The following is a 22,544-nucleotide window of genomic DNA, read 5'->3' as shown; positions in this document are numbered from 1 at the left end:
TGCTTGAACGTGAAGCCGATTCTGTTTTTCTTTATTTGTGTTAAATCCCCATGTGATGCTGCTGCACTACGTCAGTGAAAACAGCTTCTTCCTATTTGATCTGTTGACCTGTCCCAATCCGCACATTCATAATTTTCAGCAGGTCCATTAAGTCCACCTTTTATACCACCCAATTTTTGGTGAATATTGGTCCATGCAATTCGTGAGATATACGTTTGAGCAGTATGCACGCCATCCCCGAGCGAGTGCATCACCAAAATGATGATGAAGGAGCTGCTCTCCGATAGCTGGAGATTCCAAACAAACCTGTTGGACTTTAACCTGCTGTTGGAACACCTCTTACTGTTCTCACAAATAAAAGGCACAGCAACATTATGAATGTCTTCACTGTTGAGTTCCATTATTTAATTGAAAAGCTCACTTTTGGGAATCCGACAACACCACCACGCAACTTGTGTTACCGAGCGACTTCTTTCCAATTGCTTGTCCGTCACGTTTGCAATTCAATTTGATTAATATATGTAACCGAATGTAAGTTTGAAATGATTGCACAAAGCGGGAACATTTTTCCTCCAGGAAAGGATCCTGCGGAAAGTGGATCACAATGGCAGAAATGGAGTACATTGGTTAGGACTGATGCTTGGCAGGTTGGATTGCCGACTTGGTTCACTGTCCGTGTGGAGTTTGCAATGCACGTTCTCCCTGTGTCTGCGTGGGTTTCCATGATAATGTCCAAAAATGTTAGCTGGGGTTATTGGCATGGGAGTAGCTGTGGGTTTATATAAAGTACTCTTACCGTGAGGCGGTGCAGACTCGATGGGCCTACGTGTGCACTGTAAAATCTATGATTCTGTGATAATGCTCGGAAGGCGTTCCAGCTTAGAAACGGAAAATGTGATTGCGTAAAATAACTTTCGCTCCCATTGCTTTCAAGCAGTTATAATACTGTGATAAGAAGCTGAATGCTCGGCCATCTCAGTGGGAAGAGCATGAGTGTTTCAATATCAGGGTTCAGGTCGGGCGCAATTACTTTGAAACTTCACTGTTTTCCTGGGTGAACTCTCGCACTCAATTTCTCCGGCAGTGCCAATGCTCAACCCGAGTTCTTCTCCACTATGCTTTGTTAATATCCTAGTTTATTTGTGAAAAATCATTCCAAATGTAGATGAGGTCTGATGTACATAGAATGATGACACTTCATCGTGGACTGATAGCTGCGGGCTCTCGTCCAAGGGGATCCAGACAATAACAATCCAATGGAAAAATCTAGGCGAGAGAAATCCAGAACTCCCTCTGAACGTTTTCCTGGACGAAATGAATATGTTTCTTCATGTGTGAATTGTGTTCCTTTGCTCACCGAAGTGTGTATTCTCTTTATCAAAGGGGAAGGATTTGAGATCTTTCAGTGTGCGGCAGCAGTGATCTGCATGAACAAACAGAAAAGCAAAATATTCCCAGAGCAGTACGACCTGGTTCAAACAGAATGACATTTCCACATTCTATCCCTTTAGTTGTTCCATTGATATCTTATTCTGTTTTTCACCATCATCCCATTTGTTACTTAATCTCTTCTGCCGTCCATTCTTCCACAGTTTCCCTTTTGATCTTTCATCCTGATCTGCTGAATATTTCCAGTGCGTATCGAATGTAAAGTCAAGAGACATTGTGAAAAATGTGCATCTACGGGAATAAATTGAAGGTCGTCACCAATATATCGAACACACACTTTGGACTAAAGCAGACAGAATACAAAGCTCGATAAGTGGAATGAGGATTCATCGTATCATTGCTCTGAAACATCTTGTGGGGGTATAGCTCAGTGGTAGAGCATTTGACTGCAGATCAAGAGGTCTCTGGTTCGAGTCCAGATGCCCCCTGTCCTCTTTGGCTGTCATTTCTCCTTCAGTGCAGCAGAAAAATGTGCATCTACGGGAATAATTGAAGGTCGTCAACAATATATCGAACACACACTTTGGACTAAAGCAGACAGAATACAAAGCTCGATAAGTGGAATGAGGATTCATCGTATCATTGCTCTGAAACATCTTGTGGGGGTATAGCTCAGTGGTAGAGCATTTGACTGCAGATCAAGAGGTCTCTGGTTCGAGTCCAGATGCCCCCTGTCCTCTTTGGCTGTCATTTCTCCTTCAGTGCAGCAGTTTAGAAAATTCTCGCCACAACTTTGCATGCAGACATGGTCTGGAGAACACTATGAGAAGTCATCGGCTGCTTGAATGTGAAGCCGATTCTGTTTTTCTTTATTTGTGTTAAATCCCCATTTGCTGCTGCTGCACTACGTCAGTGAAAACAGCTTCTTCCTATTTGATCTGTTGACCTGTCCCAATCCGCACATTCATAATTTTCAGCAGGTCCATTAAGTCCACCTTTTCTACCACCCAATTTTTTGTGAATATTGGTCCATGCAATTCGTGAGATATACGTTTGAGCAGTATGCACGCCATCCCCGAGCGAGTGCATCACCAAAATGATGGTGAAGGAGCTGCTCTCCGATAGCTGGAGATTCCAAACAAACCTGTTGGACTTTAACCTGCTGTTGGAACACCTCTTACTGTTCTCACAAATAAAAGGCACAGCAACTTTATGAATGTCTTCACTGTTGAGTTCCATTATTTAATTGAAAAGCTCACTTTTGGGAATCCGACAACACCACCACGCAACTTGTGTTACCGAGCGACTTCTTTCCAATTGCTTGTCCGTCACGTTTGCAATTCAATTTGATTAATATATGTAACCGAATGTAAGTTTGAAATGATTGCACAAAGCGGGAACATTTTTCCTCCAGGAAAAGATCCTGCGGAAAGTGGATCACAATGGCAGAAATGGAGTACATTGGTTAGGACTGATGCTTGGCAGGTTGGATTGCCGACTTGGTTCACTGTCCGTGTGGAGTTTGCAATGCACGTTCTCCCTGTGTCTGCGTGGGTTTCCATGATAATGTCCAAAAATGTTAGCTGGGGTTATTGGCATGGGAGTAGCTGTGGGTTTATATAAAGTACTCTTTCCGTGAGGCGGTGCAGACTCGATGGGCCTACGTGTGCACTGTAAAATCTATGATTCTGTGATAATGCTCGGAAGGCGTTCCAGCTTAGAAACGGAAAATGTGATTGCGTAAAATAACTTTCGCTCCCATTGCTTTCAAGCAGTTATAATACTGTGATAAGAAGCTGAATGCTCGGCCATCTCAGTCGGAAGAGCATGAGTGTTTCAATATCAGGGTTCAGGTCGGGCTCAATTACTTTGAAACTTCACTGTTTTCCTGGGTGAACTCTCGCACTCAATTTCTCCGGCAGTGCCAATGCTCAACCCGAGTTCTTCTCGACTATGCTTTGTTAATATCCTAGTTTATTTGTGAAAACTGATTACAAATATAGATGAGGACTGATGTACATAGAATGATGACACTTCATCGTGGACTGATAGCTGCGGGCTCTCGTCCAAGGGGATCAGACAATAACAATCCAATGGAAAAATCTAGGCGAGAGAAATCCAGAACTCCCTCTGAACGTTTTCCAGGACGAAATGAATATGTTTCTTCATGTGTGAATTGTGTTCCTTTGCTCACCGAAGTGTGTATTCTCTTTATCAAAGGGGAAGGATTTGAGATCTTTCAGTGTGCGGCAGCAGTGATCTGCATGAACAAACAGAAAAGCAAAATATTCCCAGAGCAGTACGACCTGGTTCAAACAGAATGACATTTCCACATTCTATCCCTTTAGTTGTTCCATTGATATCTTATTCTGTTTTTCACCATCATCGCATTTGTTACTTAATCTCTTCTGCCGTCCATTCTTCCACAGTTTCCCTTTTGATCTTTCATCCTGATCTGCTGAATATTTCCAGTGCGTATCGAATGTAAAGTCAAGAGACATTGTGAAAAATGTGCATCTACGGGAATAAATTGAAGGTCGTCACCAATATATCGAACACACACTTTGGACGAAAGCAGACAGAATACAAAGCGCGATAAGTGGAATGAGGATTCATCGTATCATTGCTCTGAAACAGCTTGTGGGGGTATAGCTCAGTGGTAGAGCATTTGACTGCAGATCAAGAGGTCTCTGGTTCAAGTCCAGATGCCCCCTGTCCTCTTTGGCTGTCATTTCTCCTTCAGTGCAGCAGTTTAGAAAATTCTCACCACAACTTTGCATGCAGACATGGTCTGGAGAACACTATGAGAGGTCATCGGCTGCTTGAACGTGAAGCCGATTCTGTTTTTCTTTATTTTGTTAAATCCCCATTTACTGCTGCTGCACTACGTCAGTGAAAACAGCTTCTTCCTATTTGATCTGTTGACCTGTCCCAATCCGCACATTCATAATTTTCAGCAGGTCCATTAAGTCCACCTTTTATACCACTCAATTTTTGGTGAATATTGGTCCATGCAATTCGTGAGATATACGTTTGAGCAGTATGCACGCCATCCCCGAGCGAGTGCATCACCAAAATGATGATGAAGGAGCTGCTCTCCGATAGCTGGAGATTCCAAACAAACCTGTTGGACTTTAACCTGCTGTTGGAACACCTCTTACTGTTCTCACAAATAAAAGGCACAGCAACATTATGAATGTCTTCACTGTTGAGTTCCATTATTTAATTGAAAAGCTCACTTTTGGGAATCCGACAACACCACCACGCAACTTGTGTTACCGAGCGACTTCTTTCCAATTGCTTGTCCGTCACGTTTGCAATTCAATTTGATTAATATATGTAACCGAATGTAAGTTTGAAATGATTGCACAAAGCGGGAACATTTTTCCTCCAGGAAAAGATCCTGCGGAAAGTGGATCACAATGGCAGAAATGGAGTACATTGGTTAGGACTGATGCTTGGCAGGTTGGATTGCCGACTTGGTTCACTGTCCGTGTGGAGTTTGCAATGCACGTTCTCCCTGTGTCTGCGTGGGTTTCCATGATAATGTCCAAAAATGTTAGCTGGGGTTATTGGCATGGGAGTAGCTGTGGGTTTATATAAAGTACTCTTTCCGTGAGGCGGTGCAGACTCGATGGGCCTACGTGTGCACTGTAAAATCTATGATTCTGTGATAATGCTCGGAAGGCGTTCCAGCTTAGAAACGGAAAATGTGATTGCGTAAAATAACTTTTGCTCCCATTGCTTTCAAGCAGTTATAATACTGTGATAAGAAGCTGAATGCTCGGCCATCTCAGTGGGAAGAGCATGAGTGTTTCAATATCAGGGTTCACGTCGGGCGCAATTACTTTGAAACTTCACTGTTTTCCTGGGTGAACTCTCGCACTCAATTTCTCCGGCAGTGCCAATGCTCAACCCGAGTTCTTCTCCACTATGCTTTGTTAATATCCTAGTTTATTTGTGAAAACTGATTCCAAATGCAGATGAGGACTGATGTACATAGAATGATGACACTTCATCGTGGACTGATAGCTGCGGGCTCTCGTCCAAGGGGATCCAGACAATAACAATCCAATGGAAAAATCTAGGCGAGAGAAATCCAGAACTCCCTCTGAACGTATTCCAGGGCGAAATGAATATGTTTCTTCATGTGTGAATTGTGTTCCTTTGCTCACCGAAGTGTGTATTCTCTTTATCAAAGGGGAAGGATTTGAGATCTTTCAGTGTGCGGCAGCAGTGATCTGCATGAACAAACAGAAAAGCAAAATATTCCCAGAGCAGTACGACCTGGTTCAAACAGAATGACATTTCCACATTCTATCCCTTTAGTTGTTCCATTGATATCTTATTCTGTTTTTCACCATCATCCCATTTGTTACTTAATCTCTTCTGCCGTCCATTCTTCCACAGTTTCCCTTTTGATCTTTCATCCTGATCTGCTGAATATTTCCAGTGCGTATCGAATGTAAAGTCAAGAGACATTGTGAAAAATGTGCATCTATGGGAATAAATTGAAGGTCGTCACCAATATATCGAACACACACTTTGGACAAAAGCAGACAGAATACAAAGCTCGTTAAGTGGAATGAGGATTCGTCGTATCATTGCTCTGAAACAGCTTGTGGGGGTATAGCTCAGTGGTAGAGCATTTGACTGCAGATCAAGAGGTCTCTGGTTCGAGTCCAGATGCCCCCTGTCCTCTTTGGCTGTCATTTCTCCTTCAGTGCAGCAGTTTAGAAAATTCTCACCATAACTTTGCATGCAGACATGGTCTGGAGAACACTATGAGAAGTCATCGGCTGCTTGAACGTGAAGCCGATTCTGTTTTTCTTTATTTGTGTTAAATCCCCATGTGATGCTGCTGCACTACGTCAGTGAAAACAGCTTCTTCCTATTTGATCTGTTGACCTGTCCCAATCCGCACATTCATAATTTTCAGCAGGTCCATTAAGTCCACCTTTTATACCACCCAATTTTTGGTGAATATTGGTCCATGCAATTCGTGAGATATACGTTTGAGCAGTATGCACGCCATCCCCGAGCGAGTGCATCACCAAAATGATGATGAAGGAGCTGCTCTCCGATAGCTGGAGATTCCAAACAAACCTGTTGGACTTTAACCTGCTGTTGGAACACCTCTTACTGTTCTCACAAATAAAAGGCACAGCAACATTATGAATGTCTTCACTGTTGAGTTCCATTATTTAATTGAAAAGCTCACTTTTGGGAATCCGACAACACCACCACGCAACTTGTGTTACCGAGCGACTTCTTTCCAATTGCTTGTCCGTCACGTTTGCAATTCAATTTGATTAATATATGTAACCGAATGTAAGTTTGAAATGATTGCACAAAGCGGGAACATTTTTCCTCCAGGAAAGGATCCTGCGGAAAGTGGATCACAATGGCAGAAATGGAGTACATTGGTTAGGACTGATGCTTGGCAGGTTGGATTGCCGACTTGGTTCACTGTCCGTGTGGAGTTTGCAATGCACGTTCTCCCTGTGTCTGCGTGGGTTTCCATGATAATGTCCAAAAATGTTAGCTGGGGTTATTGGCATGGGAGTAGCTGTGGGTTTATATAAAGTACTCTTACCGTGAGGCGGTGCAGACTCGATGGGCCTACGTGTGCACTGTAAAATCTATGATTCTGTGATAATGCTCGGAAGGCGTTCCAGCTTAGAAACGGAAAATGTGATTGCGTAAAATAACTTTCGCTCCCATTGCTTTCAAGCAGTTATAATACTGTGATAAGAAGCTGAATGCTCGGCCATCTCAGTCGGAAGAGCATGAGTGTTTCAATATCAGGGTTCAGGTCGGGCGCAATTACTTTGAAACTTCACTGTTTTCCTGGGTGAACTCTCGCACTCAATTTCTCCGGCAGTGCCAATGCTCAACCCGAGTTCTTCTCCACTATGCTTTGTTAATATCCTAGTTTATTTGTGAAAACTGATTCCAAATGTAGATGAGGTCTGATGTACATAGAATGATGACACTTCATCGTGGACTGATAGCTGCGGGCTCTCGTCCAAGGGGATCCAGACAATAACAATCCAATGGAAAAATCTAGGCGAGAGAAATCCAGAACTCCCTCTGAACGTTTTCCAGGACGAAATGAATATGTTTCTTCATGTGTGAATTGTGTTCCTTTGCTCACCGAAGTGTGTATTCTCTTTATCAAAGGGGAAGGATTTGAGATCTTTCAGTGTGCGGCAGCAGTGATCTGCATGAACAAACAGAAAAGCAAAATATTCCCAGAGCAGTACGACCTGGTTCAAACAGAATGGCATTTCCACATTCTATCCCTTTAGTTGTTCCATTGATATCTTATTCTGTTTTTCACCATCATCCCATTTGTTACTTAATCTCTTCTGCCGTCCATTCTTCCACAGTTTCCCTTTTGATCTTTCATCCTGATCTGCTGAATATTTCCAGTGCGTATCGAATGTAAAGTCAAGAGACATTGTGAAAAATGTGCATCTACGGGAATAAATTGAAGGTCGTCACCAATATATCGAACACACACTTTGGACTAAAGCAGACAGAATACAAAGCTCGATAAGTGGAATGAGGATTCATCGTATCATTGCTCTGAAACATCTTGTGGGGGTATAGCTCAGTGGTTGAGCATTTGACTGCAGATCAAGAGGTCTCTGGTTCGAGTCCAGATGCCCCCTGTCCTCTTTGGCTGTCATTTCTCCTTCAGTGCAGCAGTTTAGAAAATTCTCACCACAACTTTGCATGCAGACATGGTCTGGAGAACACGATGAGAGGTCATCGGCTGCTTGAACGTGAAGCCGATTCTGTTTTTCTTTATTTTGTTAAATCCCCATTTGCTGCTGCTGCACTACGTCAGTGAAAACAGCTTCTTCCTATTTGATCTGTTGACCTGTCCCAAACCGCACATTCATAATTTTCAGCAGGTCCATTAAGTCCACCTTTTATACCACCCAATTTTTGGTGAATATTGGTCCATGCAATTCGTGAGATATACGTTTGAGCAGTATGCACGCCATCCCCGAGCGAGTGCATCACCAAAAAAATGATGAAGGAGCTGGAGATAGCTGGAGATTCCAAACAAACCTGTTGGACTTTAACCTGCTGTTGGAACACCTCTTACTGTTCTCACAAATAAAAGGCACAGCAACATTATGAATGTCTTCACTGTTGAGTTCCATTATTTAATTGAAAAGCTCACTTTTGGGAATCCGACAACACCACCACGCAACTTGTGTTACCGAGCGACTTCGTTCCAATTGCTTGTCCGTCACGTTTGCAATTCAATTTGATTAATATATGTAACCGAATGTAAGTTTGAAATGATTGCACAAAGCGGGAACATTTTTCCTCCAGGAAAAGATCCTGCGGAAAGTGGATCACAATGGCAGAAATGGAGTACATTGGTTAGGACTGATGCTTGGCAGGTTGGATTGCCGACTTGGTTCACTGTCCGTGTGGAGTTTGCAATGCACGTTCTCCCTGTGTCTGCGTGGGTTTCCATGATAATGTCCAAAAATGTTAGCTGGGGTTATTGGCATGGGAGTAGCTGTGGGTTTATATAAAGTACTCTTTCCGTGAGGCGGTGCAGACTCGATGGGCCTACGTGTGCACTGTAAAATCTATGATTCTGTGATAATGCTCGGAAGGCGTTCCAGCTTAGAAACGGAAAATGTGATTGCGTAAAATAACTTTCGCTCCCATTGCTTTCAAGCAGTTATAATACTGTGATAAGAAGCTGAATGCTCGGCCATCTCAGTGGGAAGAGCATGAGTGTTTCAATATCAGGGTTCAGGTCGGGCGCAATTACTTTGAAACTTCACTGTTTTCCTGGGTGAACTCTCGCACTCAATTTCTCCGGCAGTGCCAATGCTCAACCCGAGTTCTTCTCCACTATGCTTTGTTAATATCCTAGTTTATTTGTGAAAAATCATTCCAAATGTAGATGAGGTCTGATGTACATAGAATGATGACACTTCATCGTGGACTGATAGCTGCGGGCTCTCGTCCAAGGGGATCCAGACAATAACAATCCAATGGAAAAATCTAGGCGAGAGAAATCCAGAACTCCCTCTGAACGTTTTCCTGGACGAAATGAATATGTTTCTTCATGTGTGAATTGTGTTCCTTTGCTCACCGAAGTGTGTATTCTCTTTATCAAAGGGGAAGGATTTGAGATCTTTCAGTGTGCGGCAGCAGTGATCTGCATGAACAAACAGAAAAGCAAAATATTCCCAGAGCAGTACGACCTGGTTCAAACAGAATGACATTTCCACATTCTATCCCTTTAGTTGTTCCATTGATATCTTATTCTGTTTTTCACCATCATCCCATTTGTTACTTAATCTCTTCTGCCGTCCATTCTTCCACAGTTTCCCTTTTGATCTTTCATCCTGATCTGCTGAATATTTCCAGTGCGTATCGAATGTAAAGTCAAGAGACATTGTGAAAAATGTGCATCTACGGGAATAAATTGAAGGTCGTCACCAATATATCGAACACACACTTTGGACTAAAGCAGACAGAATACAAAGCTCGATAAGTGGAATGAGGATTCATCGTATCATTGCTCTGAAACATCTTGTGGGGGTATAGCTCAGTGGTAGAGCATTTGACTGCAGATCAAGAGGTCTCTGGTTCGAGTCCAGATGCCCCCTGTCCTCTTTGGCTGTCATTTCTCCTTCAGTGCAGCAGAAAAATGTGCATCTACGGGAATAATTGAAGGTCGTCAACAATATATCGAACACACACTTTGGACTAAAGCAGACAGAATACAAAGCTCGATAAGTGGAATGAGGATTCATCGTATCATTGCTCTGAAACATCTTGTGGGGGTATAGCTCAGTGGTAGAGCATTTGACTGCAGATCAAGAGGTCTCTGGTTCAAGTCCAGATGCCCCCTGTCCTCTTTGGCTGTCATTTCTCCTTCAGTGCAGCAGTTTAGGAAAGTCTCACCATAACTTTGCATGCAGACATGGTCTGGAGAACACTATGAGAAGTCATCGGTTGCTTGAACGTGAAGCCGATTCTGTTTTTCTTTATTTGTGTTAAATCCCCATTTGCTGCTGCTGCACTACGTCAGTGAAAACAGCTTCTTCCTATTTGATCTGTTGACCTGTCCCAATCCGCATATTCATAATTTTCAGCAGGTCCATTAAGTCCACCTTTTATACCACCCAATTTTTGGTGAATATTGGTCCATGCAATTCGTGAGATGTACGTTTGAGCAGTATGCACGCCATCCCCGAGCGAGTGCATCACCAAAATGATGATGAAGGAGCTGCTCTCCGATAGCTGGAGATTCCAAACAAACCTGTTGGACTTTACCTGCTGTTGGAACACCTCTTACTGTTCTCACAAATAAAAGGCACAGCAACATTATGAATGTCTTCACTGTTGAGTTCCATTATTTAATTGAAAAGCTCACTTTTGGGAATCCGACAACACCACCACGCAACTTGTGTTACCGAGCGACTTCTTTCCAATTGCTTGTCCGTCACGTTTGCAATTCAATTTGATTAATATATGTAACCGAATGTAAGTTCGAAATGATTGCACAAAGCGGGAAAATTTTTCCTCCAGGAAAAGATCCTGCGGAAAGTGGATCACAATGGCAGAAATGGAGTACATTGGTTAGGACTGATGCTTGGCAGGTTGGATTGCCGACTTGGTTCACTGTCCGTGTGGAGTTTGCAATGCACGTTCTCCCTCTGTCTGCGTGGGTTTCCATGATAATGTCCAAAAATGTTAGCTGGGGTTATTGGCATGGGAGTAGCTGTGGGCTTATATAAAGTACTCTTTCCGTGAGGCGGTGCAGACTCGATGGGCCTACGTGTGCACTGTAAAATCTATGATTCTGTGATAATGCTCGGAAGGCGTTCCAGCTTAGAAACGGAAAATGTGATTGCGTAAAATAACTTTCGCTCCCATTGCTTTCAAGCAGTTATAATACTGTGATAAGAAGCTGAATGCTCGGCCATCTCAGTCGGAAGAGCATGAGTGTTTCAATATCAGGGTTCAGGTCGGGCGCAATTACTTTGAAACTTCACTGTTTTCCTGGGTGAACTCTCGCACTCAATTTCTCCGGCAGTGCCAATGCTCAACCCGAGTTCTTCTCCACTATGCTTTGTTAATATCCTAGTTTATTTGTGAAAAATCATTCCAAATGTAGATGAGGTCTGATGTACATAGAATGATGACACTTCATCGTGGACTGATAGCTGCGGGCTCTCGTCCAAGGGGATCCAGACAATAACAATCCAATGGAAAAATCTAGGCGAGAGAAATCCAGAACTCCCTCTGAACGTTTTCCTGGACGAAATGAATATGTTTCTTCATGTGTGAATTGTGTTCCTTTGCTCACCGAAGTGTGTATTCTCTTTATCAAAGGGGAAGGATTTGAGATCTTTCAGTGTGCGGCAGCAGTGATCTGCATGAACAAACAGAAAAGCAAAATATTCCCAGAGCAGTACGACCTGGTTCAAACAGAATGACATTTCCACATTCTATCCCTTTAGTTGTTCCATTGATATCTTATTCTGTTTTTCACCATCATCCCATTTGTTACTTAATCTCTTCTGCCGTCCATTCTTCCACAGTTTCCCTTTTGATCTTTCATCCTGATCTGCTGAATATTTCCAGTGCGTATCGAATGTAAAGTCAAGAGACATTGTGAAAAATGTGCATCTACGGGAATAAATTGAAGGTCGTCACCAATATATCGAACACACACTTTGGACTAAAGCAGACAGAATACAAAGCTCGATAAGTGGAATGAGGATTCATCGTATCATTGCGCTGAAACATCTTGTGGGGGTATAGCTCAGTGGTAGAGCATTTGACTGCAGATCAAGAGGTCTCTGGTTCGAGTCCAGATGCCCCCTGTCCTCTTTGGCTGTCATTTCTCCTTCAGTGCAGCAGAAAAATGTGCATCTACGGGAATAATTGAAGGTCGTCAACAATATATCGAACACACACTTTGGACTAAAGCAGACAGAATACAAAGCTCGATAAGTGGAATGAGGATTCATCGTATCATTGCTCTGAAACATCTTGTGGGGGTATAGCTCAGTGGTAGAGCATTTGACTGCAGATCAAGAGGTCTCTGGTTCGAGTCCAGATGCCCCCTGTCCTCTTTGGCTGTCATTTCTCCTTCAGTGCAGCAGTTTAGAAAATTCTCGCCACAACTTTGCATGCAGACATGGTCTGGAGAACACTATGAGAAGTCATCGGCTGCTTGAACGTGAAGCCGATTCTGTTTTTCTTTATTTGTGTTAAATCCCCATTTGCTGCTGCTGCACTACGTCAGTGAAAACAGCTTCTTCCTATTTGATCTGTTGACCTGTCCCAATCCGCACATTCATAATTTTCAGCAGGTCCATTAAGTCCACCTTTTCTACCACCCAATTTTTTGTGAATATTGGTCCATGCAATTCGTGAGATATACGTTTGAGCAGTATGCACGCCATCCCCGAGCGAGTGCATCACCAAAATGATGATGAAGGAGCTGCTCTCCGATAGCTGGAGATTCCAAACAAACCTGTTGGACTTTAACCTGCTGTTGGAACACCTCTTACTGTTCTCACAAATAAAAGGCACAGCAACTTTATGAATGTCTTCACTGTTGAGTTCCATTATTTAATTGAAAAGCTCACTTTTGGGAATCCGACAACACCACCACGCAACTTGTGTTACCGAGCGACTTCTTTCCAATTGCTTGTCCGTCACGTTTGCAATTCAATTTGATTAATATATGTAACCGAATGTAAGTTTGAAATGATTGCACAAAGCGGGAACATTTTTCCTCCAGGAAAAGATCCTGCGGAAAGTGGATCACAATGGCAGAAATGGAGTACATTGGTTAGGACTGATGCTTGGCAGGTTGGATTGCCGACTTGGTTCACTGTCCGTGTGGAGTTTGCAATGCACGTTCTCCCTCTGTCTGCGTGGGTTTCCATGATAATGTCCAAAAATGTTAGCTGGGGTTATTGGCATGGGAGTAGCTGTGGGTTTATATAAAGTACTCTTTCCGTGAGGCGGTGCAGACTCGATGGGCCTACGTGTGCACTGTAAAATCTATGATTCTGTGATAATGCTCGGAAGGCGTTCCAGCTTAGAAACGGAAAATGTGATTGCGTAAAATAACTTTCGCTCCCATTGCTTTCAAGCAGTTATAATACTGTGATAAGAAGCTGAATGCTCGGCCATCTCAGTCGGAAGAGCATGAGTGTTTCAATATCAGGGTTCAGGTCGGGCTCAATTACTTTGAAACTTCACTGTTTTCCTGGGTGAACTCTCGCACTCAATTTCTCCGGCAGTGCCAATGCTCAACCCGAGTTCTTCTCGACTATGCTTTGTTAATATCCTAGTTTATTTGTGAAAACTGATTACAAATATAGATGAGGACTGATGTACATAGAATGATGACACTTCATCGTGGACTGATAGCTGCGGGCTCTCGTCCAAGGGGATCAGACAATAACAATCCAATGGAAAAATCTAGGCGAGAGAAATCCAGAACTCCCTCTGAACGTTTTCCAGGACGAAATGAATATGTTTCTTCATGTGTGAATTGTGTTCCTTTGCTCACCGAAGTGTGTATTCTCTTTATCAAAGGGGAAGGATTTGAGATCTTTCAGTGTGCGGCAGCAGTGATCTGCATGAACAAACAGAAAAGCAAAATATTCCCAGAGCAGTACGACCTGGTTCAAACAGAATGACATTTCCACATTCTATCCCTTTAGTTGTTCCATTGATATCTTATTCTGTTTTTCACCATCATCGCATTTGTTACTTAATCTCTTCTGCCGTCCATTCTTCCACAGTTTCCCTTTTGATCTTTCATCCTGATCTGCTGAATATTTCCAGTGCGTCTCGAATGTAAAGTCAAGAGACATTGTGAAAAATGTGCATCTACGGGAATAAATTGAAGGTCGTCACCAATATATCGAACACACACTTTGGACTAAAGCAGACAGAATACAAAGCGCGATAAGTGGAATGAGGATTCATCGTATCATTGGTCTGAAACAGCTTGTGGGGGTATAGCTCAGTGGTAGAGCATTTGACTGCAGATCAAGAGGTCTCTGGTTCGAGTCCAGATGCCCCCTGTCCTCTTTGGCTGTCATTTCTCCTTCAGTGCAGCAGTTTAGAAAATTCTCACCACAACTTTGCATGCAGACATGGTCTGGAGAACACTATGAGAGGTCATCGGCTGCTTGAACGTGAAGCCGATTCTGTTTTTCTTTATTTTGTTAAATCCCCATTTACTGCTGCTGCACTACGTCAGTGAAAACAGCTTCTTCCTATTTGATCTGTTGACCTGTCCCAATCCGCACATTCATAATTTTCAGCAGGTCCATTAAGTCCACCTTTTATACCACCCAATCTTTGGTGAATATTGGTCCATGCAATTCGTGAGATATACGTTTGAGCAGTATGCACGCCATCCCCGAGCGAGTGCATCACCAAAATGATGATGAAGGAGCTGCTCTCCGATAGCTGGAGATTCCAAACAAACCTGTTGGACTTTAACCTGCTGTTGGAACACCTCTTACTGTTCTCACAAATAAAAGGCACAGCAACATTATGAATGTCTTCACTGTTGAGTTCCATTATTTAATTGAAAAGCTCACTTTTGGGAATCCGACAACACCACCACGCAACTTGTGTTACCGAGCGACTTCTTTCCAATTGCTTGTCCGTCACGTTTGCAATTCAATTTGATTAATATATGTAACCGAATGTAAGTTTGAAATGATTGCACAAAGCGGGAACATTTTTCCTCCAGGAAAAGATCCTGCGGAAAGTGGATCACAATGGCAGAAATGGAGTACATTGGTTAGGACTGATGCTTGGCAGGTTGGATTGCCGACTTGGTTCACTGTCCGTGTGGAGTTTGCAATGCACGTTCTCCCTGTGTCTGCGTGGGTTTCCATGATAATGTCCAAAAATGTTAGCTGGGGTTATTGGCATGGGAGTAGCTGTGGGTTTGTATAAAGTACTCTTTCCGTGAGGCGGTGCAGACTCGATGGGCCTACGTGTGCACTGTAAAATCTATGATTCTGTGATAATGCTCGGAAGGCGTTCCAGCTTAGAAACGGAAAATGTGATTGCGTAAAATAACTTTTGCTCCCATTGCTTTCAAGCAGTTATAATACTGTGATAAGAAGCTGAATGCTCGGCCATCTCAGTGGGAAGAGCATGAGTGTTTCAATATCAGGGTTCACGTCGGGCGCAATTACTTTGAAACTTCACTGTTTTCCTGGGTGAACTCTCGCACTCAATTTCTCCGGCAGTGCCAATGCTCAACCCGAGTTCTTCTCCACTATGCTTTGTTAATATCCTAGTTTATTTGTGAAAACTGATTCCAAATGCAGATGAGGACTGATGTACATAGAATGATGACACTTCATCGTGGACTGATAGCTGCGGGCTCTCGTCCAAGGGGATCCAGACAATAACAATCCAATGGAAAAATCTAGGCGAGAGAAATCCAGAACTCCCTCTGAACGTATTCCAGGGCGAAATGAATATGTTTCTTCATGTGTGAATTGTGTTCCTTTGCTCACCGAAGTGTGTATTCTCTTTATCAAAGGGGAAGGATTTGAGATCTTTCAGTGTGCGGCAGCAGTGATCTGCATGAACAAACAGAAAAGCAAAATATTCCCAGAGCAGTACGACCTGGTTCAAACAGAATGACATTTCCACATTCTATCCCTTTAGTTGTTCCATTGATATCTTATTCTGTTTTTCACCATCATCCCATTTGTTACTTAATCTCTTCTGCCGTCCATTCTTCCACAGTTTCCCTTTTGATCTTTCATCCTGATCTGCTGAATATTTCCAGTGCGTATCGAATGTAAAGTCAAGAGACATTGTGAAAAATGTGCATCTATGGGAATAAATTGAAGGTCGTCACCAATATATCGAACACACACTTTGGACAAAAGCAGACAGAATACAAAGCTCGTTAAGTGGAATGAGGATTCGTCGTATCATTGCTCTGAAACAGCTTGTGGGGGTATAGCTCAGTGGTAGAGCATTTGAGTGCAGATCAAGAGATCTCTGGTTCGAATCCAGATGCCCCCTGTCCTCTTTGGCTGTCATTTCTCCTTCAGTGCAGCAGTTTAGAAAATTCTCACCATAACTTTGCATGTTGACATGGTCTGGAGAACACTATGAGAAGTCATCGGCTGCTTGAACGTGAAGCCGATTCTGTTTTTCTTTATTTGTGTTAAATCCCCATGTGATGCTGCTGCACTACGTCAGTGAAAACAGCTTCTTCCTATTTGATCTGTTGACCTGTCCCAATCCGCACATTCATAATTTTCAGCAGGTCCATTAAGTCCACCTTTTATACCACCCAATTTTTGGTGAATATTGGTCCATGCAATTCGTGAGATATACGTTTGAGCAGTATGCACGCCATCCCCGAGCGAGTGCATCACCAAAATGATGATGAAGGAGCTGCTCTCCGATAGCTGGAGATTCCAAACAAACCTGTTGGACTTTAACCTGCTGTTGGAACACCTCTTACTGTTCTCACAAATAAAAGGCACAGCAACATTATGAATGTCTTCACTGTTGAGTTCCATTATTTAATTGAAAAGCTCACTTTTGGGAATCCGACAACACCACCACGCAACTTGTGTTACCGAGCGACTTCTTTCCAATTGCTTGTCCGTCACGTTTGCAATTCAATTTGATTAATATATGTAACCGAATGTAAGTTCGAAATGATTGCACAAAGCGGGAACATTTTTCCTCCAGGAAAAGATCCTGCGGAAAGTGGATCACAATGGCAGAAATGGAGTACATTGGTTAGGACTGATGCTTGGCAGGTTGGATTGCCGACTTGGTTCACTGTCCGTGTGGAGTTTGCAATGCACGTTCTCCCTGTGTCTGCGTGGGTTTCCATGATAATGTCCAAAAATGTTAGCTGGGGTTATTGGCATGGGAGTAGCTGTGGGCTTATATAAAGTACTCTTTCCGTGAGGCGGTGCAGACTCGATGGGCCTACGTGTGCACTGTAAAATCTATGATTCTGTGATAATGCTCGGAAGGCGTTCCAGCTTAGAAACGGAAAATGTGATTGCGTAAAATAACTTTCGCTCCCATTGCTTTCAAGCAGTTATAATACTGTGATAAGAAGCTGAATGCTCGGCCATCTCAGTCGGAAGAGCATGAGTGTTTCAATATCAGGGTTCAGGTCGGGCGCAATTACTTTGAAACTTCACTGTTTTCCTGGGTGAACTCTCGCACTCAATTTCTCCGGCAGTGCCAATGCTCAACCCGAGTTCTTCTCCACTATGCTTTGTTAATATCCTAGTTTATTTGTGAAAACTGATTCCAAATGTAGATGAGGTCTGATGTACATAGAATGATGACACTTCATCGTGGACTGATAGCTGCGGGCTCTCGTCCAAGGGGATCCAGACAATAACAATCCAATGGAAAAATCTAGGCGAGAGAAATCCAGAACTCCCTCTGAACGTATTCCAGGGCGAAATGAATATGTTTCTTCATGTGTGAATTGTGTTCCTTTGCTCACCGAAGTGTGTATTCTCTTTATCAAAGGGGAAGGATTTGAGATCTTTCAGTGTGCGGCAGCAGTGATCTGCATGAACAAACAGAAAAGCAAAATATTCCCAGAGCAGTACGACCTGGTTCAAACAGAATGACATTTCCACATTCTATCCCTTTAGTTGTTCCATTGATATCTTATTCTGTTTTTCACCATCATCCCATTTGTTACTTAATCTCTTCTGCCATCCATTCTTCCACAGTTTCCCTTTTGATCTTTCATCCTGATCTGCTGAATATTTCCAGTGCGTATCGAATGTAAAGTCAAGAGACATTGTGAAAAATGTGCATCTACGGGAATAAATTGAAGGTCGTCACCAATATATCGAACACACACTTTGGACAAAAGCAGACAGAATACAAAGCTCGTTAAGTGGAATGAGGATTCATCGTATCATTGCTCTGAAACAGCTTGTGGGGGTATAGCTCAGTGGTAGAGCATTTGACTGCAGATCAAGAGGTCTCTGGTTCGAGTCCAGATGCCCCCTGTCCTCTTTGGCTGTCATTTCTCCTTCAGTGCAGCAGTTTAGAAAATTCTCACCACAACTTTGCATGCAGACATGGTCTGGAGAACACGATGAGAGGTCATCGGCTGCTTGAACGTGAAGCCGATTCTGTTTTTCTTTATTTGTGTTAAATCCCCATTTGCTGCTGCTGCACTACGTCAGTGAAAACAGCTTCTTCATATTTGATCTGTTGACCTGTCCCAATCCGCACATTCATAATTTTCAGCAGGTCCATTAAGTCCACCTTTTATACCACCCAATTTTTGGTGAATATTGGTCCATGCAATTCGTGAGATATACGTTTGAGCAGTATGCACGCCATCCCCGAGCGAGTGCATCACCAAAATGATGATGAAGGAGCTGCTCTCCGATAGCTGGAGATTCCAAACAAACCTGTTGGACTTTAACCTGCTGTTGGAATACCTCTTACTGTTCTCACAAATAAAAGGCACAGCAACTTTATGAATGTCTTCACTGTTGAGTTCCATTATTTAATTGAAAAGCTCACTTTTGGGAATCCGACAACACCACCACGCAACTTGTGTTACCGAGCGACTTCTTTCCAATTGCTTGTCCGTCACGTTTGCAATTCAATTTGATTAATATATGTAACCGAATGTAAGTTTGAAATGATTGCACAAAGCGGGAACATTTTTCCTCCAGGAAAAGATCCTGCGGAAAGTGGATCACAATGGCAGAAATGGAGTACATTGGTTAGGACTGATGCTTGGCAGGTTGGATTGCCGACTTGGTTCACTGTCCGTGTGGAGTTTGCAATGCACGTTCTCCCTCTGTCTGCGTGGGTTTCCATGATAATGTCCAAAAATGTTAGCTGGGGTTATTGGCATGGGAGTAGCTGTGGGTTTATATAAAGTACTCTTTCCGTGAGGCGGTGCAGACTCGATGGGCCTACGTGTGCACTGTAAAATCTATGATTCTGTGATAATGCTCGGAAGGCGTTCCAGCTTAGAAACGGAAAATGTGATTGCGTAAAATAACTTTCGCTCCCATTGCTTTCAAGCAGTTATAATACTGTGATAAGAAGCTGAATGCTCGGCCATCTCAGTCGGAAGAGCATGAGTGTTTCAATATCAGGGTTCAGGTCGGGCTCAATTACTTTGAAACTTCACTGTTTTCCTGGGTGAACTCTCGCACTCAATTTCTCCGGCAGTGCCAATGCTCAACCCGAGTTCTTCTCGACTATGCTTTGTTAATATCCTAGTTTATTTGTGAAAACTGATTACAAATATAGATGAGGACTGATGTACATAGAATGATGACACTTCATCGTGGACTGATAGCTGCGGGCTCTCGTCCAAGGGGATCAGACAATAACAATCCAATGGAAAAATCTAGGCGAGAGAAATCCAGAACTCCCTCTGAACGTTTTCCAGGACGAAATGAATATGTTTCTTCATGTGTGAATTGTGTTCCTTTGCTCACCGAAGTGTGTATTCTCTTTATCAAAGGGGAAGGATTTGAGATCTTTCAGTGTGCGGCAGCAGTGATCTGTATGAACAAACAGAAAAGCAAAATATTCCCAGAGCAGTACGACCTGGTTCAAACAGAATGACATTTCCACATTCTATCCCTTTAGTTGTTCCATTGATATCTTATTCTGTTTTTCACCATCATCGCATTTGTTACTTAATCTCTTCTGCCGTCCATTCTTCCACAGTTTCCCTTTTGATCTTTCATCCTGATCTGCTGAATATTTCCAGTGCGTATCGAATGTAAAGTCAAGAGACATTGTGAAAAATGTGCATCTACGGGAATAAATTGAAGGTCGTCACCAATATATCGAACACACACTTTGGACTAAAGCAGACAGAATACAAAGCGCGATAAGTGGAATGAGGATTCATCGTATCATTGCTCTGAAACAGCTTGTGGGGGTATAGCTCAGTGGTAGAGCATTTGACTGCAGATCAAGAGGTCTCTGGTTCAAGTCCAGATGCCCCCTGTCCTCTTTGGCTGTCATTTCTCCTTCAGTGCAGCAGTTTAGAAAATTCTCACCACAACTTTGCATGCAGACATGGTCTGGAGAACACGATGAGAGGTCATCGGCTGCTTGAACGTGAAGCCGATTCTGTTTTTCTTTATTTTGTTAAATCCCCATTTGCTGCTGCTGCACTACGTCAGTGAAAACAGCTTCTTCCTATTTGATCTGTTGACCTGTCCCAAACCGCACATTCATAATTTTCAGCAGGTCCATTAAGTCCACCTTTTATACCACCCAATTTTTGGTGAATATTGGTCCATGCAATTCGTGAGATATACGTTTGAGCAGTATGCACGCCATCCCCGAGCGAGTGCATCACCAAAAAAATGATGAAGGAGCTGCTCTCCGATAGCTGGAGATTCCAAACAAACCTGTTGGACTTTAACCTGCTGTTGGAACACCTCTTACTGTTCTCACAAATAAAAGGCACAGCAACTTTATGAATGTCTTCACTGTTGAGTTCCATTATTTAATTGAAAAGCTCACTTTTGGGAATCCGACAACACCACCACGCAACTTGTGTTACCGAGCGACTTCTTTCCAATTGCTTGTCCGTCACGTTTGCAATTCAATTTGATTAATATATGTAACCGAATGTAAGTTCGAAATGATTGCACAAAGCGGGAAAATTTTTCCTCCAGGAAAAGATCCTGCGGAAAGTGGATCACAATGGCAGAAATGGAGTACATTGGTTAGGACTGATGCTTGGCAAGTTGGATTGCCGACTTGGTTCACTGTCCGTGTGGAGTTTGCAATGCACGTTCTCCCTGTGTCTGCGTGGGTTTCCATGATAATGTCCAAAAATGTTAGCTGGGGTTATTGGCATGGGAGTAGCTGTGGGCTTATATAAAGTACTCTTTCCGTGAGGCGGTGCAGACTCGATGGGCCTACGTGTGCACTGTAAAATCTATGATTCTGTGATAATGCTCGGAAGGCGTTCCAGCTTAGAAACGGAAAATGTGATTGCGTAAAATAACTTTTGCTCCCATTGCTTTCAAGCAGTTATAATACTGTGATAAGAAGCTGAATGCTCGGCCATCTCAGTGGGAAGAGCATGAGTGTTTCAATATCAGGGTTCACGTCGGGCGCAATTACTTTGAAACTTCACTGTTTTCCTGGGTGAACTCTCGCACTCAATTTCTCCGGCAGTGCCAATGCTCAACCCGAGTTCTTCTCCACTATGCTTTGTTAATATCCTAGTTTATTTGTGAAAACTGATTCCAAATGCAGATGAGGACTGATGTACATAGAATGATGACACTTCATCGTGGACTGATAGCTGCGGGCTCTCGTCCAAGGGGATCCAGACAATAACAATCCAATGGAAAAATCTAGGCGAGAGAAATCCAGAACTCCCTCTGAACGTATTCCAGGGCGAAATGAATATGTTTCTTCATGTGTGAATTGTGTTCCTTTGCTCACCGAAGTGTGTATTCTCTTTATCAAAGGGGAAGGATTTGAGATCTTTCAGTGTGCGGCAGCAGTGATCTGCATGAACAAACAGAAAAGCAAAATATTCCCAGAGCAGTACGACCTGGTTCAAACAGAATGACATTTCCACATTCTATCCCTTTAGTTGTTCCATTGATATCTTATTCTGTTTTTCACCATCATCCCATTTGTTACTTAATCTCTTCTGCCGTCCATTCTTCCACAGTTTCCCTTTTGATCTTTCATCCTGATCTGCTGAATATTTCCAGTGCGTATCGAATGTAAAGTCAAGAGACATTGTGAAAAATGTGCATCTACGGGAATAAATTGAAGGTCGTCACCAATATACCGAACACACACTTTGGACAAAAGCAGACAGAATACAAAGCTCGTTAAGTGGAATGAGGATTCATCGTATCATTGCTCTGAAACAGCTTGTGGGGGTATAGCTCAGTGGTAGAGCATTTGACTGCAGATCAAGAGGTCTCTGGTTCGAGTCCAGATGCCCCCTGTCCTCTTTGGCTGTCATTTCTCCTTCAGTGCAGCAGTTTCGAAAATTCTCACCATAACTTTGCATGCAGACATGGTCTGGAGAACACTATGAGAAGTCATCAGCTGCTTGAACGTGAAGCCGA

At 43.0% G+C, this 22,544-nt stretch overlaps 14 non-coding genes across 14 annotated transcripts; all 14 read left to right on the top strand.

The window, feature by feature from the left end:
- The first annotated feature begins 1,805 nt into the window (after positions 1-1,805).
- trnac-gca (transfer RNA cysteine (anticodon GCA)) lies at positions 1,806-1,877 on the top strand. Its single transcript has one exon. It is a non-coding gene; the product is annotated as a tRNA-Cys (tRNA).
- Positions 1,878-2,050: 173 nt separating this feature from the next.
- Positions 2,051-2,122, top strand: trnac-gca (transfer RNA cysteine (anticodon GCA)). The gene has a single exon. It is a non-coding gene; the product is annotated as a tRNA-Cys (tRNA).
- Positions 2,123-4,031: 1,909 nt separating this feature from the next.
- Positions 4,032-4,103, top strand: trnac-gca (transfer RNA cysteine (anticodon GCA)). Its single transcript has one exon. It is a non-coding gene; the product is annotated as a tRNA-Cys (tRNA).
- A 1,909-nt stretch (positions 4,104-6,012) lies between these two features.
- On the top strand, positions 6,013-6,084 carry trnac-gca (transfer RNA cysteine (anticodon GCA)). The gene has a single exon. It is a non-coding gene; the product is annotated as a tRNA-Cys (tRNA).
- A 1,910-nt stretch (positions 6,085-7,994) lies between these two features.
- Positions 7,995-8,066, top strand: trnac-gca (transfer RNA cysteine (anticodon GCA)). Its single transcript has one exon. It is a non-coding gene; the product is annotated as a tRNA-Cys (tRNA).
- A 1,905-nt stretch (positions 8,067-9,971) lies between these two features.
- Positions 9,972-10,043, top strand: trnac-gca (transfer RNA cysteine (anticodon GCA)). Its single transcript has one exon. It is a non-coding gene; the product is annotated as a tRNA-Cys (tRNA).
- Positions 10,044-10,216: 173 nt separating this feature from the next.
- Positions 10,217-10,288, top strand: trnac-gca (transfer RNA cysteine (anticodon GCA)). The gene has a single exon. It is a non-coding gene; the product is annotated as a tRNA-Cys (tRNA).
- A 1,909-nt stretch (positions 10,289-12,197) lies between these two features.
- Positions 12,198-12,269, top strand: trnac-gca (transfer RNA cysteine (anticodon GCA)). The gene has a single exon. It is a non-coding gene; the product is annotated as a tRNA-Cys (tRNA).
- A 173-nt stretch (positions 12,270-12,442) lies between these two features.
- Positions 12,443-12,514, top strand: trnac-gca (transfer RNA cysteine (anticodon GCA)). Its single transcript has one exon. It is a non-coding gene; the product is annotated as a tRNA-Cys (tRNA).
- A 1,909-nt stretch (positions 12,515-14,423) lies between these two features.
- On the top strand, positions 14,424-14,495 carry trnac-gca (transfer RNA cysteine (anticodon GCA)). The gene has a single exon. It is a non-coding gene; the product is annotated as a tRNA-Cys (tRNA).
- Positions 14,496-16,404: 1,909 nt separating this feature from the next.
- Positions 16,405-16,476, top strand: trnac-gca (transfer RNA cysteine (anticodon GCA)). The gene has a single exon. It is a non-coding gene; the product is annotated as a tRNA-Cys (tRNA).
- Positions 16,477-18,386: 1,910 nt separating this feature from the next.
- On the top strand, positions 18,387-18,458 carry trnac-gca (transfer RNA cysteine (anticodon GCA)). Its single transcript has one exon. It is a non-coding gene; the product is annotated as a tRNA-Cys (tRNA).
- A 1,909-nt stretch (positions 18,459-20,367) lies between these two features.
- trnac-gca (transfer RNA cysteine (anticodon GCA)) lies at positions 20,368-20,439 on the top strand. The gene has a single exon. It is a non-coding gene; the product is annotated as a tRNA-Cys (tRNA).
- A 1,909-nt stretch (positions 20,440-22,348) lies between these two features.
- trnac-gca (transfer RNA cysteine (anticodon GCA)) lies at positions 22,349-22,420 on the top strand. Its single transcript has one exon. It is a non-coding gene; the product is annotated as a tRNA-Cys (tRNA).
- Positions 22,421-22,544: the final 124 nt, after the last annotated feature.

The sequence above is a fragment of the Scyliorhinus torazame genome, unplaced genomic scaffold (genome assembly GCF_047496885.1).
Source record: "Scyliorhinus torazame isolate Kashiwa2021f unplaced genomic scaffold, sScyTor2.1 scaffold_185, whole genome shotgun sequence".
Classification (NCBI taxonomy): Eukaryota; Metazoa; Chordata; class Chondrichthyes; order Carcharhiniformes; family Scyliorhinidae; genus Scyliorhinus; species Scyliorhinus torazame.
The sequence above is the reverse complement of the archived record's forward strand: the minus strand, read 5'-3'. Positions and strand labels throughout refer to the sequence as shown.